Source organism: Centrocercus urophasianus, unplaced genomic scaffold (genome assembly GCF_019232065.1).
Source record: "Centrocercus urophasianus isolate 14NV4802_14NV808 unplaced genomic scaffold, USGS_Curo_1.0 seq_19, whole genome shotgun sequence".
Lineage (NCBI taxonomy): Eukaryota > Metazoa > Chordata > Aves > Galliformes > Phasianidae > Centrocercus > Centrocercus urophasianus.
This window is the reverse complement of record NW_024884744.1, coordinates 9,629,697-9,646,842: the sequence shown is the minus strand read 5'-3', so window position 1 is coordinate 9,646,842 and position 17,146 is coordinate 9,629,697.

Sequence of the window (17,146 nt, the reverse complement as noted above, 5' to 3'; positions counted from 1 at the left end):
AGGCAGTGTGTTATCTGGCTGAGATCTGTTTTGGGGGGCATGCAGCAAACCTGAAGTGGTAAGATCCAAACCTCGGCACTGGGAACCTGCCTATTGGAATGCTGCTGCTTCCAGCACAGCGCAGGCTATGTCAAGGCAACAGAGAGCCATTAATTGCATAGTAGCAATCCCAAGGGTTTAGCTTCATTCCTCTATACATCACATGTTCATAACTGTTAAATTCAGGGATAATTACTGCCCCTCTCCCTTTGTCCTTTGGGTGCAATAGCTCATGGACAGCCATTGATGACTGCTTACAAACATCTCTGCTGAGAAGTACGGCTCTCCTGAGGTGCTGTTTCGGAACAGCAGTCTTGAAGACAGAACGGAAGCCCACGTTCATGACATGCCAGAGATTAGTGGCGTTTAATGCTATTTTTTCCCCCCCAAAAGCATCTCCCTGCCTATCCTTCAGATCAGTATAGAAAGTAAGTACATAGCCTTGCAAGGTGCCAAGCTACTTCTGTCTCAGTGAAAGCAGCAGGAGTTTAAAGGGCTCTGAAGCGAGCCCTTGCAGTACACATCTGACACAATAAATGGCAGTGATCAGCCAAGCACCCCCCTAACAACACCCTTACATTTCCGTGCATCAAAGAACAGGTCACCAAGCACCACAGCTTGTCACCGCAAGCTAATTTCAGTTCCCTTTAAGCACTAGGGAATAAACCACCCCCAGTATAACAAATTATACAGCAACATACAATAGGAATTTGCTGCAGCTTCAGCCCTCAGTGCCTAGAACGGCTTCAAGTGTAAACAAACAAGAACTGTAATTTGCACCAACTGTTTACTCTGATTTTAAGTCAGGGTTAGCTTTGCCAGCACAAATGATGCCTCCTCCCTTTGTCTTCAGAAAAGCGAGCCATAGACTAGAGGAATTAAGACTGACTTTTGTTTGGTTGGTTTTTACTTTTTTTTTTTTGTTGATTTTTTTCTTCTTTTTTTTTTTTTAGTATTAAATGAGCCATCTGATTAGATAAATCTCTTTGCATGAGTTTTTACTTCTCCATAAGGGACCAGGGATTTCACAGCATTAATTACATTGCTGGTCTTCTACCATTACCATTATATAGATTTAGCCCATATCCTCACCAGAAGTTAGGGGGACGAGATTCACATGCTAGTGAAAATCACAGTACAAATACCAGTGAGTGAGGTCAAGCTCATGGTGCTTCTTCTTGCTGTTATACTGAGTCATGAAGCTCTTGATGAGATTTGGGGTCATTAAAGCAGAGAGCTTATGATTTTCTCAGCCATATAAAAGCTCAGTATTCCAAATGAGATTCCAACTCCCAAACAACTCCGAGCATACATGGACTCGTGAATAGGGAAAACAAACTGTTACAGGCTTTGCTTACCCTGATAATGAAGAACTTCCTCACGGCGTGCTGCTTTGCACAAGACTTGAATAGTGATTGCATTTGGAAGTCACAGGTGAGGACATGGGATTCCCAATTGAGAGAATCCAGAACTTTCTTATTATCATCTTCAGCGTGTTTCTCTTCCAATTGCCCCATCTGGAACTCTTGGTTGTTTTTACCATCTGACATTTTAACAGCCTAAAAACAAGCAAAACAACCCTTTTAAACAACCAAAATGTTTGATCAGATCTTTTATATAAATGAAATGCTAGTGTATGCCAGGCATCTGAACTTGGTAAAAAATAAATGAGTACTTCAAACCCACTATTGTTCTCAAGGTCTCTGACCTTCAAAACACCATTCTATTCTATTTGTAAACAACTCTGACATGATAGAACATGTGAATACCACTTCACCCTTTGGTAGCAGCATCTATTCCAAGACCTCAAAGTATTCTGTAAATATTAGCTAAGACTCATACGCCTCTAAAGAATTACTCTTCTACAAATATTAGCTAAATCTCACGCCACACTACTCAGCCCATAGGAGGTTAACGCTATTCTCCAAGTTCAGAAATATCCAATGTTCTGGTTAATGTTACTCAAGAGATTTGTAAAAGACTTCAGCAATGGAAATATGAGCTTCTAAGACTTACATATGTCTGTGCCTCCAGAAGCTAGTCCAGAGTATTAAGCAAGTCTGCATTTCTCTTTTGGCCACTCTAATATCAACAGACCCAAGTCCAAAACAACCCAGATCAAACTCATACAAGAGAAAACAACCAGGGAAACTAAAACAAAAAAGTAGTTCTGATTACTCACCTTCAAGTCTGATAGGCATTTGTGCAAATCAAAGGGAACCAACAGAAACGAGGCCTCAACTTGCATTTAGCAATGAACACAAAGTGGCACAGGGGTCACTGTGTGAAACACACCATTACAGTGAACAGTAATCAACGTTGAGATGAACTCACCCAGACTTCAGGCAAAGAACAGTTTAATGCAGCCACACCAGTTGCTAGCCAGTGAAGGACAAACTTTAAGGTAAGGCCATAACAACACTTACAGAGTAAACAGCCTAAACTTCCTGGGATGACTCTGGAAGCAATTTATTTCCAGGGCACTGAAAAAGTGCTTGGCTTCCAGTCCTGTCTCTCTTTTCTATCTTTTGTAAACAGCCATTTATTTAATGAAACTTTTCAACACCTCTTGCCAAAGGACATCACTTCAAGCTCTGTCCAGAACAACATTTTATGTTTACTTTCATTCCCTTTGTGCTGTGTTTCTAACAGAGGGTAGGTACACCTTCCCTACACCTTGCTCTAGGTCACCCAGACTTCCCACCTGTCTGCTTCTGGGTTACCACAAGAAATTCTTAAGCATTACAAAGCTGAAAGCTCAAAGCCTGAACACTGCAGAATGGAAATACAAAATAAATTATCCAAATATGCTTTACTCGCCAGCAAACAGCAGCTTACTTCCATGAAAAAAAATAGTTAAAAAAAGTATCTACCTTAAGGAGTGATACTACTCTATATTAGCATAAAATTGCACCCAGTTTAAGATAATATATGTGATGCCCAGTTTATCATTATAGATAAGGTGTCAGTTGTTCTGGGTTTGTTTTATCCAGAATTTTCTCTTGTATTTTATGCAACCTGCATTTAAGCAACGACAGCATACAGCGTGAGATTAAAGTTCTTCAGGTGCTTATTGTTGGATAGAAGAGGCTGGTCCAACATGGGTGGTTCTTGGCCTTTCCACAACATACTGTTGACTCCAGGAGTGCACTGTGACAATTACACAAGACTGATAATGAGCATTTCAAGAGCCTTACGACTGCAAGAGCAAGAATAAAAGGTTGATGGACAACTTTGTGACAGCATACAGGTAGTGTCTGGTTCTTCCAGGAGGGAAAACTAATCTTTACTAATGTACATTTGAAGTTGCAGGTAAAACGGAGAACAATAAGCAAGGGCTGAGAACCTGAGGTAGCCAGCCAAATTCAGAAGGAAAACAAAACCTGCATCATGAACTTGAGGTGGAGGGGCTGGTTCAAAACAAGCAAAATGATGGACTGTTTCTCCCAGTACCTGCACCTCAAGACCAGGTGTCTTCCTGAATGTAAAGCAGAACCCACAGCTTTTGGTGCAAGGGTCACTTCCTGCTTTGGTGATCCGACTTATAAAGTTCATCAACGTATAGCAGTCAGTCCTAGCCTTTGATACAGTGGTTCAAAGTGAGCAAAACAAAACAAAACAAAACCAAACCTCTCAGAATAGAAGAGACCCGAAACTGATTTTCCTTACTCTGTGACTCAAATCACTAGCAGGAAAAGAGTTCTTCAGTCAATAGAAGTGATTTTTCAATCAGCAGAATGGACACACAAGGCCAAAAGGGTTGAGAAACTCTTCTGTTCTTAACAAGAAGCCTGCAGGACTCTGCTCTGAAAGGCAGCCAGACTCCCCCTTCTCAGAGGTCTGCTGGAGATGATGCTCTCAGAGTTCCTCTGCTTACTTCCCAGGTACTTCAGCCTTGTCTCTTGGTTATTATGCGCCCTTGCTCCCATCCCTTCTCCACCTTTCTTTAACCCAGGTATGCAGTTAAACATACCTGCAACTCTCAACACGATTACCAACTTCTACGCTTTTCAATGGCTTGAAATGCTCCTGAAGCAATACACTGGGCTCAGAGTCCTGGAGTTTTCTTTTCCCCAGAAATAGGTTGGGCTCTCTCCAATAGGCTCCTCCAGCTCATAGTTCCCTGCTGAGAAACTGCTCTCAAAACCTCTCCTAGTGAGTGTGATGAAAAGTCTCTATCTCCTCACGCTGTCCTATTGTAGATGGTGCAGAGATGTGCTCAGCTGAAATTACCCTCACATAGGGCAAACAGAGGACAGAACCCAGCTGCCGTATCACTTCTCACAGCCCCAGGGACTCCCTTTGTGACTCCAAGAGAAGAACGGGCTCTGCAGGCTCCAGCCTCCCACACACACAGCTTGCAGCCCCAGGACCTCAGGCAGGTTAACATTCTGTAGGATAACTACATGAATGTAAGCTAAGACACTCCTTGCCCCAGAACACTTTATGTTAACAAGAAAAACAAAAGATAAAGGGCTGGCCTTAGCAAGTGCACACAGTTAATCCGAGAACCTGGGGCTTTTGTTGCAGAGCTGTTCCAAGCTTCCCAGCTGATGCTGATTTTCTAATAGACCAGCAGGGTCAGAGCACACCTGGATGTCTCGTACTTCCCATAGGCTGTGAGCACAGCCAGGGAGCACTTGAAGCTAGGCAACCTTGTCTTGGGATTGGGATGAACAGAGAATGAATTTGTCATCAGTCTTCATACCTATCAATTTATGCCACACCACAGACCTCTTTTGAAGCAAGAGCAGTTGCACAGCTTTCTCATCTTCACTTTCCTGCTGCCCCATCCAGCTGTCCACCAGGAGGTCATATCCTCTCTCAATTCTTTGCTTTGCAGCTTACTCCTGCTCATTTCAAAGGAGCTGCCAGTGTTACATTCTTTTCAGAGAACCCCAGGGAACTTCTAACCTCAAAATTAAGCAAAACAAAGCCCTTTGAATATTTTCCAATTAACCTGAGATTGACACTAACGTTTTTCTTTCAGTGCTCCCACTATTTGAACAATTGGATTTCTTCTAAATGCCCCAGCTGCCTGGCCTTTGGCAGCATCAAACATTTAAGTAATTCTTTTCCCAGAGATCACTCTGGTTTTGAAACAGTGAGATCCTTTTCTGCAGAGTTCACTTATAACATTGCTCTTCTAGGTTGTGTCATTTAGCGGCAGAGATCAGAGAAGCCTTGCAGCAGCACAAATCCAAAGAAGATATCAAAGAAGAGCCAGAACAGCACGTTTCTCATATACTAGCAATGAGGGCAAGCTAACATTGCTGAAAGCCTTTAGGGTTGCAGTTTGCTCTCAGTCTCACAGGATAAATATCCAGAGAGAAGTCATGCTATCATGACAGAGGGCTAGTTCTGAATCTTCAGAGCACAGGGAGTACAACTGCAATGCCATAAAAAATACAAACACTTGCAATACATGCAAGAGACTAGAGGTACAAGACACAATCCCAGTCTGGTGCTTGCAGAAGCATGCCAGCCTCCAAGAGCCTGCAGGCATCAAGGCCTGCTAACCAAACTTCATTCGAGCTGATGGCAGAGGTGGAACATGTGATCCAGCAACGCACACACAAACTCTCACTCTGCTGGAAGTGTATTTCTGCCAGCAAAGTCGCAGCTGGATCCTGCGCAACCCTAAACAAAGGGAGAAGTCTCCCAGCATGTAGTAAAATAGCAGCACTCTTGCAGATACAGTGCCTAGAAAACAGCCATCACATTAGTATTGCCCATTTAGGTAAGGTATTGTTTAGGTAAGGCCCATCTAAAAGTTCCTGCACAGAATGCTAATGTGTCTCAACTGTGAAGTAGAGAATTTGAATGTCTTCTATCCATAAGCCTGCAAACATCCCCCCTCTGAAGGCAAAATTGTCACCCACACTTTACAGATACTAAGCCAAGTACAAAAGCCAAGCATACCAGTTCACTGTTCCTTCTTTCTAAACCACAAACAATAACCTTTCACACCAGCTACTGGAGTCAGAAGTCTCTGCTGGAAAAAGGAAGCTGACCCTTGCATAGAAGCAAGTAGCCACAAGGTAGCCTGAAGCCCATGCAATGCCTTCTGTGGCTTTACCCTGAGGTCTTTTCCTCCTGCACACTTCTTGGGTCCCTGCTTGCACTCAAGAAAACATGCTGTGCTCTGTATACTCAAGGAGTTCACCTTCAATAAATAACCCAAGGGAAGGGAGCTAGTGCTGGCACAGTTGCATGGGTTTCTGCAGGGAGAGTTTGCAGCAATGTCAAACTCACCTTTGCTGGTGGCTGCTGCCACTTGCTGGGAAGGAATCCAGCCCTCAAAGGGGAACACTTAGGAATATCAAGAGCCAAGAGCAATTTCACCCCCATTAACTAGCATCAAATATAAAGGACATGTTCCAGAGCATAGCAAGCGGTCATTACCACCTTGAAAGGCCATTAAGAAAGATCTGGGTTTCAGGGCCCTTCAATGATAAAATAGAAACAGATGGAATGATTTTATTTTTCCAGAATGATTGCAGGATACAACCAGCAGCACCAGCAGCACTCAGATTTCAGCCTGGAAGAGTCCTGTGTCAGAGGCATGTTATTGGCCCAATACAAAGAGACAGCAATGAGACCCACGAGAGTTCTGTTCAGGATGTTATGCAAAATGGCCATTTGCACCCCTCTTGACTTTAATACATAAGCTGTGTTCATTCTCCCTATCCTGAGAAAACAATAGGTGACAGGTCATTCTGAAAGAAATGCAGGATGCGGGATTAAATAAGACATCAAAGTGCTACTGAAACCCCCAAAAGTAGCCAAACAGGTCCCCACAACCAAGCAGTATTATGGCAGCTTTCAAGTCCAGCCCCCTCAGTGTATTCATCTCATGCAGCCCACGGCATACTTATTTGCATTGGATCAAGGTACAAGCCTAAAACCCATCTGCAAAATGCTGTTTAAACCACAACTGCACTACGAAAGTCTTCCATAGCAAGAGCGATCCTTCCCAACACTGAATGTGAGAGGATTAAGGAAAAGAGATGCAATCACTTCAAGGCCCTGTCTTCCAGAAAGCTGCCAGTAGGAACATGAATTGTAGTAAGGGTGATAGTGAGGATCAAGAACAGTGACAGCTTGTATGGAAATGCTGAGATTCCAGCTTGGTTAGCCCAGAGCTGATAGCAAAGGTCAGACTCATCCCATGACTCCCAGGCCCTCCATGACCAGCAGCTGTGCCAAACCTCTGGAACCAGCCTCCAGCCAGCACACAGCCTACCTTCTTTGGAGCTGGTTGGAGAAAGAAGCTGGTAGAAGGGACATGCGAGTATGATGGGTGCTCACAGAGCACAGACAAGAGACCAAGAAAATTGCTGCCTGACTTTGGTTCTCCTACAGATGCTCTGCATGGCCTTTTGCAAAACATCTGCCTTCTTCAGCATTCTCTCTTCCCTGAAGCCATTTGTTCCTCTACCTAAAAAATGCAGGAACAGAAGTACTTCCCTCTCTTCCACGAGACAAATACATCAAAGCACACAAGGAAGTCATATACCTAGAAGAAGAGACAGTTTCTCCCTTAATTTCAATTTCTCCCCCACATGCTCCTGGTGCAGTGTTGAAGTTTGAGCATTCTGACAAAAGCTGGATCAGAAACCAGCTCCACTGCTAAATAAGTGCTAGTAGCAGTAGGTAAACAGCCTTTCATTCCATCCTACTCCCTGAAAGGCTGAGCATGCCAGAAAAGACAGCACAGACTCTCCACAGCAGTAAATAACCACGTAGGCAAAGCAAACAAACATTTGAAGCTCCATATGGCAGAAGGCCTCTCTTTGGAGGGAGGGGTTGAAAACAGTTTTGTCAGAAAGTAGGAAGTTTTTGCCCCTCCTCTGCTCCCCACTTCCCCAGCCCTTCCTCCCCTTGTTTACTTTGTTTCCCTGATTCTAACCAAGTAAGAGAAAAATCTAGTATTTGTGGAACTGGGCTCTTTCTGTTCAACTCCAGCTGTGCCCACAGCCCACATACTGGCTTAGTAAAATTTGCCCAGTCTGACAAAGTGGTTTCTCTAGCTTGAAATAAAACCATAGTGATTTTTACACTACTAAAATGACTGGCTCTTGATGGGACTAGCAATTATCTATGAATTCCAAAGAAAGAGCATGCAGCATGGAACAGTAGGGATGCAGGGGCTTTCTGTGCTCTTTGCTCTTGCTCTTCAGCCTCTTGAAACAGTAAAAATAAAATCCCACAGAGCATAATTCTGAGAATTTTTTATCTGTCACATGTGTGGGGTTGGAGGGAGCTTGCTGTTACTCTCAAGTCAAGGGTGAAGCAGCATTCAAACTCAGAGAAAAGCTCTTGCCAAAACACAGCCCTGAGGGTCCTTGAATAAGGTGAGAGCTTGCTGTAGACCCCACTACAGGGCATCTGTGTAGCTTTCTTTACAGGACACGCTTTCATTGTCCCAGAGATTAGAGGAAGGCAGCTGGTTGACTCGTGTTTGATTTAGGAGGAGTGACTGCTTTGGGACCAAACAGCCAGCTCTTATCATAGAGGGTCTGGGGCCTGCCATTCCATTACCTGGTATCAAAAAGTCTCATTGGGCAGGGGCTGTAAGAACAGATGTGGTTTCAGCCAAGTAGTGAGGAAACAACCTCAGTACAAGAGGCAGAAGTGTTATGAAATAAGAGTTGCTTGGGAAAGGAAACAGAGAAACCAACTCCGAAATCTTGACGCTGTTAGGAGATGCACAGAGGGGTAACTGAGAAGCCTGAGTCACGGCCAGCACAGGGTTGCACGAGGGCAAGCTGAGGGTCTGAGTGTGGCCTGCAGCCTGGCCAGCTGGAGAAGGAGCAACAACACCTCTGCTGCACCAAGGGAGCTTCCAGGGTGGCAAGAAAAACCTGTCAGCACCAGCCACGCTGCTGCTTTCTGTTTGTGAGCTTGCTGAGGTCTGGCAGACAGATTCACCCCTTTGCCATCTGCCTGCACTGGACCATGGGCCCCTCAGTGCTGCTTGGGGTGAGACAGGCACAGGGAAGGTAGGTGGCAAGCCTCTTCGGACTGAACATGTTGGAAGAAAAGTTTGCCTCGAACTGAGCCTCTGTCTGGGATTAATTCAGCTCAAATTTGTAGTCACCGCAGGCAGCAGGGAAGCTGCAGTAGCTATTAGAGGATGAGCCAAAGAAGTAAAAGCAATCATGGACAAAGCGTTGCCCTTGCCCTCTCCTAAAAACAGAAAGGAGGCAAAGAGACACAGCAACCCAAGCAACCATTGGTCACCAGCAGTAGCCAGGCCCCGTGGACTGACCAGCAGCAGGACAGTCTCACTGGCCAGAGGCCATCTACCAGAAACGGCCCTTGCACAGGGCTTGTAACACACCCAGCCCTGCAGCCCCAGCCCAGAGCTGCCTGCTGGCCTGTGGGGCTGGGAGCCTGCAGGCTGTGTTGAGTGCAAGGAGGGAGAGCAGTCCTACCCCAGCTCCCCACTGCTGCCCTGATGCAGGGGACAGAGATGAGTGGCTGGATTACTTCCTCCTGCCATCGCTGCTGCAGGTCCTGGCACAGGTCTGTCTTTGACTGGGGGATCTGAGCAGCCAAGAAACCAAGAGAGAGAAACTGCAAAATGAAAGGAGGCCACTGCACGGTGCAGACAGGGAAAAAGCACTAAGGAAGCGTCCAGGAACAGCGCTCCAGATGATGGACACCCTCACTGCCTTGCACGCGTGCCACTGTCAGTGCCACAGGGCGATTCCTGAAGGCTGGAAGAGCGGTTCCACCGCGCCCCTGCGATCCCTCCCCGCATGTCATCGCCTGCTCGGACAGGAGGTGGCAGCAGATGGCTGCCTTTAGCATCCAGAGGGCCCAGGAGCAGCTCTCGGAGACACCCAGGTACTTGGGGTCCGGACACAGGGCAGGAGATGCTCCCCGAAAGCAGCTCTCCTCCATGGGGATTACATTCACCATCCTTGCCCTGCTGGCTCTGCAGCCCCCATCTGATGGCACACACGCAACACAGTACAAAGTGCCTTGCTACAAACATAGATTTTTTTTATTTTTTTTTTTAAAAGCCAGCTCCTGTCACAAACACAGATGGCAGTCTCTAGAAAGCTCTGATACTATTGATTAATGCAGGATATGGTTGGCAACAGGAGATACTGGGAGCAGCAGAAACCAATGAAGTTAACCAGTGGAAGAGTGAAACAAGAGTGAAAGCAGAGGACAGAGGTGCATTGCCCAGGTTTCATCTCTCAGTAATCAGGAATCATGCTCAGATAATGCCATGATCTGCAAATATTAGTCTCCTACACCACCTGTCAACCTTCACCAGAATAAAACTTTTTCTAGTTCAAAAATATTAATTTCAATTATTTTCCAACACCTCAAAATTTCCATTTCCATCTGCCAACTAAGGAAATACCAATGGGCAATCAGACCAGACCAGCTAAAGAAGTAATGCAAGGAATCTGTTCCCCCTGGATTCCTAGGGCAACTTTCCCCAGGCCTCTAACACCTGAAGAACAGTTGGATTTCAGTATTCCTACATCACCTCTCTTGGGCAGCAAAGGAAATATCAAGGCTGGGTACCAGTATTCTGAAACAGCAACATGGAACAGCAGGGACACCAGCAAGAGGAACTGGTACAACACTGGTCAGACACCAGCTTGACCCCAGCCTTTCATTCTGACTCTGCTGCCTCGTGCCTGGCTCACTCCAGCCTGTCCTCATTCAGATTCTTGTTTCACAGCAGTTATCCAGGCACTGCACCACAGGCCTAGTTTTCTCCTGTAGAACCAAATGAAACTTGATTTTTTTGGGGAATGCAGCTGTGATTTTTGAAGTTGCTCCTTCAATCCACCCCCCTTTTTTTTTTTTTTTTTTTTTGGCTTTACCTCTCACATATCTGACCTCCCAACAGAACAGATTCACAGAGCTGTCTGTCAGAAGCATCAGAGACCAGCGAGCAGCTTCCATCTACTCATCTCAGACAAAAAAGACCTACTTTCTAGGAGAGAGCTGTAAGAAGCAAGATGGATCCTAGAAAGCAGTACTGACTGAAAACTCAAGAAGTCAGTAACTCTAACCCCAGTGTCCTGAGATGATCAACTGCATTCACCTCCTGGTCTGTTTTTAAAAGTGTCCAGCATGAAAAACTGTGTAATCTTGTTCAGAAATTGATTAAATATTAACTCCTTTTACTCTCAGGAAACACTCTCTCATCTATTCCTCAATCATATTTTCTGTTTCAGGGTTGAACAAAGACTTTTGGCCCTATCCACATGCAACATGAATGTTTTTCTTTTCAGCACCTGTGTATATTTTTTTGAAGGCTATTCACAGTACCCTCTTCATTTACAGAAAGACCCTTAGAAGTTAGAAACAACTTGATATAACAGCAACTCAGATTTGTTCAATTGCATTGACATTCTTAGAACATTTTAGGCATTACAAATAAGAGGAAGTAGATCTCCAGCCTTCCTGCTCTGGAGAAGCAACAGAAACCACATAAAACGAAGCAAACCACACTTTTGGGTTCTTTCTTTTTAAACCAGATGTACAATCTATTTATTGAAGATGGTATCACAGTGAAAGATGTAGATTTGCCTGCTTTACAGGTTACTATGGAGACATCCTTCCCTTCATTATTCTGTAAACAGACCATATTACACAGAAGTGAGAAGTTCTTACTTTTGGCCATTCACAAACTGCCCATGATCAGAGTGTTTCACGCGTTATGAACTAACAAACATCTCCAGTAAATTGCTTTGTTTCAGACCAAGTGTGGTCAAAGGGAACTTGGCTGACCTTGGTCAAAAATACACATATAGTTCTTCTGCTGAAGTCTCATCAGAGAACTGACAGCTTCCCTTCCTGCTGAGTTCCCAAAAGCTTTGACATGCATCCCCAGAATAACACAGAAAAATCCCATCAGGCACTCTTCTCTTCAAGCATGTTTCTAAGGAATCATTGCAAGTTACTTTGCAATGTGTCAGAAGAGGACAACCAGTAATATAAAACAGTTGATAAAAATTGCATTATTGATTCCCAACAGCCTTTAGGCTACATCAACATTTTTTTTTTCTTTTAGATAAATACAATAACTGGCAGCCTACAACCTCTTGTATAGTCAATACTATGGGATCACCATGACATGTTATCTGTGCATCTCTAAAAATTTCCATCTTTTTATTTCATCAACACCCCCTAAATGCCCAAGGTGTAGCACCTGTAAACTTTGGACCTTAACACTGCTCCCTCTACACAAACTTCTTGACTGCTCACTATAGCTTGCAGGAACCACAGGAATTGTCAACTATTTCTATTGCTTATTGCTACACATATTACTGCACATTTCCCTAGAAATAAGTAGTAGAAATAGGACAATCAAAGCTGCAGTAATAGGTTAAAATACAAACTGTTTGTTGTCTGTTTCTCATTCAAGCAGCAAGACTTGAAGCACAGCAGTTGACAATGCTGTGAAGGTGGCTCTGGCATAAAACACTGGCTTAATCAACCAAGATCCACGTTACAATCCACATATCCAGAAGCCTTGTTTGATCTTCTTTTGGAGGAATGACCACAAACAGGGCCGCCAATGAACCAGATATCACTCCTGTCGAAGAAGCACAAAACCTAGGCATTTTTGGCCATCAGAACTGCTAAAACCATCAAGCTGACCACCACCAACAGGAAGAGGTCTCCATCAGATGCCATACATCTGCAAACCTGTCACTTTTCAAGGCAGGAACAGCAAGTGGGGCAGGGATCTGAGTCAACTGAAATGAACTCTGCCAGATTGAATCCACAAACATTTGAGGACTGAGAGCTGTAAGTATTTCCCCAGCGCACAGTAATATCAGTGCCAACAAAACCTTGTGCAAAGCCTCACAGACTTTGCCTGTCTCCATCCCAGGGCACTGAAGCACAGGAACAGAAAGTGTCCAGCACAGACAGCATACAGCCTCTGATAATAGGCTTGAGGATATAGATTAAACACACAGAAGTGCCTCTTCTCAAAATAATCCTACCTTCTTCCCTCTCAAGATGCAGAGAGTTTCTTTTACTTTGCAAAACCACAGTTATTCCAATGAAATTTTTTCTTACATGGAAATGTAGATAATTACCAGAAAAACAAATAATTGGGATGGAGCCCAGTTGGATATCACTGAGGGAACTAAGCAAGTATGCCTTGTGGAGGAGGAGAAGAGAGTTACGCAGTTAGGAACTCTCTGTTGTCACATTCAGGCTAAGCATGACAAGCATGAGCTGCTTGTTGTCCTGCTACCAAGCCTAAACTAAGCACTCACAGTCAGGAAAAAATGACATCCAGGTTTTCTCAAGGAAGAGGTTTAAGAATATGACTCAGGAAGTTACTTGGATATACCTCTTCTCCTGCCCACATTCGTGTTATCAAGTAAACACGCATGTTTGTTTTTTTTTTTTTTTTTTTTTAAAAAAAAAAATTCCATTATATTTTTCAGAATTTAAACCTGGACTAGGAATCATTTCTTGAACTGCATTTTTATCTGCTTGGATTAAATTTGGATTAGTCACCTCCTGAGGGAGATGAGTACTGTGGTGTACTCTGTTTTCACAATGGAGTTTACCCTCATCCTCACTGGCCACAGCACGCAAATACTGCAGCAACCTACAGTTCAGAAATGAAACCCTCTCAGGTCAATCCTCACATTCTTCATTTAAGTCAACAAAACAGGTGAAGGTGAAGTCATTATTCCTACATAAAGATAGTTAGTTTCTTCCATATGAGCGCACATGGAATATTTTGGCCATCTGGAGCTGAGAAAGGACTGGAATCTAATTCATCTGCTGGCTGGTCCAGGCCTTTGCCCTATCTACAATTCCCTGAGAAGTAAATTCATTACCCAACATCTTATTTCCATCTTTCTCACAGGTTTCCCTATAGTTTTCTCCTTCTCACAGTGCTAAAGTATTACGGGTCAGGACTTTAAAAACATTCCCCAAATGGTTTTGTGAATATTAGAACCATTGACAGCCAGAGTTTAAGGTCAGTAAAATACAGACTCCTAAGTCTTAGCTCTGCCAGGAAGAAGAGAAGAGGGTAATAAAGAAAGCAGCAGCTACATTCAACAGGCACATTATTCTTACTCAATACTGCCAGGAAGCACTTTGGGATCCTGCAGTCACTCATAGATTCAACCATACAGGACTGAGTCTTCCAGGATGAAGAAGTAGCCTGTGGTCTGCTGCCACAGTCTGCTCCAACATCTCAGAACTTCAGGTTGCTGGTATCACGCTCCTGAGCTACTGACACTACTTTATATCCAGCTCTTCCCAGCACCCAGATACAGGCCAACATTGAAATAACTTGTACTCATTAGAAATTGTCAGAAAAGCCTCTAAGAAAGAGTTAAGATCAAATGCACGTGATCACTTTTCTCTGTTCTCAGCCCAGCAGCTTAACTCTAGGATTCTTCATGTACCAAAGGCTTAGGACACCAAGCACAAATCAGTGGTTTTGCAGGTAACAAATAACATGAGCATGCACGAGAAGAACAGATGCTTGTCATCCTAAGGGTGGGATTGACCAAAGAGAGCTATGAAAAAGCCAGAACTTCAAGATGCAACTCAGATACCCATGCCCCTGCTGGCCCATAGTGATAGATTTCTTCCCTCAATTCCAATTTGCCTCAGATACAGATTGCATCTTTTTCACTAAGGCCAAAACCCTGAGAGCCTCAGGGAAGAAGAGCCGAGGACATCCATCAGAGCAGACACTGAGAAAACACTGTGAATTATTCATAACACTCAAATAGCAAAATTAAAATTAAACTACCTTACAAGACAACGGGAGATATGCTAACACTGAAGAAATTCCAGGGCTGCCTTCATGTGCTGTACAGCAAACCGTAGCTAAAATGAAATACTTAATGGATAAAAGCATTGTCTGTTTTCTCTGTGGATGGATAGATTTCTTGTTTTGCCTACATTTAATACCAAAGCTTTACATAACTGTTGGCTTCATACCCGAGGCTATCTTCCTGAATCAAAATCTCTCCCACATTGGTAACAGAAAGATAGACTGCTTCTGGCTTTTTAACTTGTTAATTATGAACTTGCTCTTGTTTCATTCCCCTTAACCCCTTTCCCTGTGCAATACCTGCCTTGGGAAGTACATGGCTTTTGCATCAGCGTTCAAGTCAGTTTTCTGTACTTGCTCAGAAGGCTGTCAGGGCTAGTTTTCGAGGTATGGTCTCCTTTCATGGCTTCCAGCAAGCTCTGCTAGAAGACAGCCAATTCCTGAAACGTATTTCACTCACTTGTTTTTTAGGGTTCTCCACTCTGCAAGGACTGACAGTGTGGTAAAGAGAGGCACTCCAGACTGGATTTAATGCTACCATATGCTAGACAGAATGAGAACCCATACTGCAGGAGAGCAGCCGGTACATTTCCACGTTAACAGAAGCCTGATTGCAAATTACATTTAGTGTCAGCAGCTCAGTTCACTGCACACAGATGCCATGGGGGACTGTAAAGTTAGCAAGATGTGGGGGAGTATGGCTGAATTTTTTAAAAGAGCCTTGGCTGATAGGATGCCACAGACATTTGGAGCTGATGCCATGGAAGAAAGCTGTTGCTGCATTTGTTCTGCCAGAAATAAATAATAAGAGTAATGTCATGAGCTGTTAGTCAAATTACAAATTCTCGCTAGGCTGGTGATTATGTGATGATACAAACAGCAGTATCGGAACCATCAAACGCTGCTCTTACACCTTGACAGCCCACATATAAAGTGTGTCCCTTTAAAAACAGTGCAGCACAAGACAAGATGGACTCCTTGTTGGGGCATGCTATGTCCCCCTGGGCTGGCTGCAAAGTGCACCTTTCAGCCCTTAGAACAGATTCTGTGCAAACAAAGATGTGATGCAACTACATAACTAGGGCAGACTTTTGTCTCTGTTCATGGATCTGCTCAGAGCAGGTGGACAGTCAGGGCTGTGGCCTCTGCCCAAGGCCCATATCACAAAGATACACAGATCAGCTCACCCTGCTGGGCCTTTTGATAAGTAGGCTGAACAGTGTGGCCAAGGTCTTGTTACTGATCTGAGCTCCTGAGGCACAGGTGCAGGGCAACATAAACATGCCCAGCAATGTATTAATAGATTAGTAAAGAGGATTTCACTCTCCAGAGCTAGCAGGGCAACACCAATGCACAGATTACCTGAGCACTTTCAAATATGAAATGAAGCCACAGGCGCCTAAGCACCATCTGTAAACACAGACCCCATGCTGCAGGATAAATGCTCTGCTCCACATGAAAAAAGCGAGACCTCTTCATTTCTTCTCTGCCCTACTCAAAGGAAAACGTCTCACAGTTCAGCTGCTTAGATCAGTGCTGCTAAGTGAAGCAGACAGTCTCTCAAGGCTCTGTGTCCAGCATGACATCTCTATGTGGAATTCCAACATTCCTGAAGAACAAGGAAAAGCTTTCCCCACCCCCACCATACAGCCTGCACAATTCACTATTACTGAAGGTCACTAAGTCAAACACTGCAGCTGGGTCATTTCATAGCCATTAATAATCGTTGTAGCTTGGAGAATGAAGATAAAAGTGATCTAAATCCTGCTCTCCAGGACACAAGCCAGTCTTCACCAGAGTCACAAAGGAATTGCTCCCATACACGTTGCATAAGGGACTGCACTGTCCACCAGGTGCATGCAGGGGATCCTTTCACCCCATCACATGTTACCAGAAACAGACAGGAGTATGCCCTGTTCCACACTTGAGTAGTTTCACAGATGAGTGACTACCAGCCAGGGCTCCAGGTTGCTCGGAGATGAAGGCATTCACATAATTTCTCAAAACTTCGTATCAGTGAGGTGGAAATAGCTCCCATGTGCTGCCTGGTACAGTTCAGGAATGAAGCACTGTGGCTCAGGAGTCCCCTGGGGCTCTGGCTTTACATTTCTGGGCAACAACTTCACTGCTAGGCAAAAGGCATTTTTCAGACTCTCCCTTAAAGCACATTCCCAGGAATCAAGCATCCAAATGAAGACAGAGAGAAGAGCCAGCTTCCCAGGAGATCTCTTAGTAAAGAGACTCCACGCTGCAGGGGGGAAAAACAGTGCCCCCAACAATAAACTGGTTTAAGGAGGAGCTTTG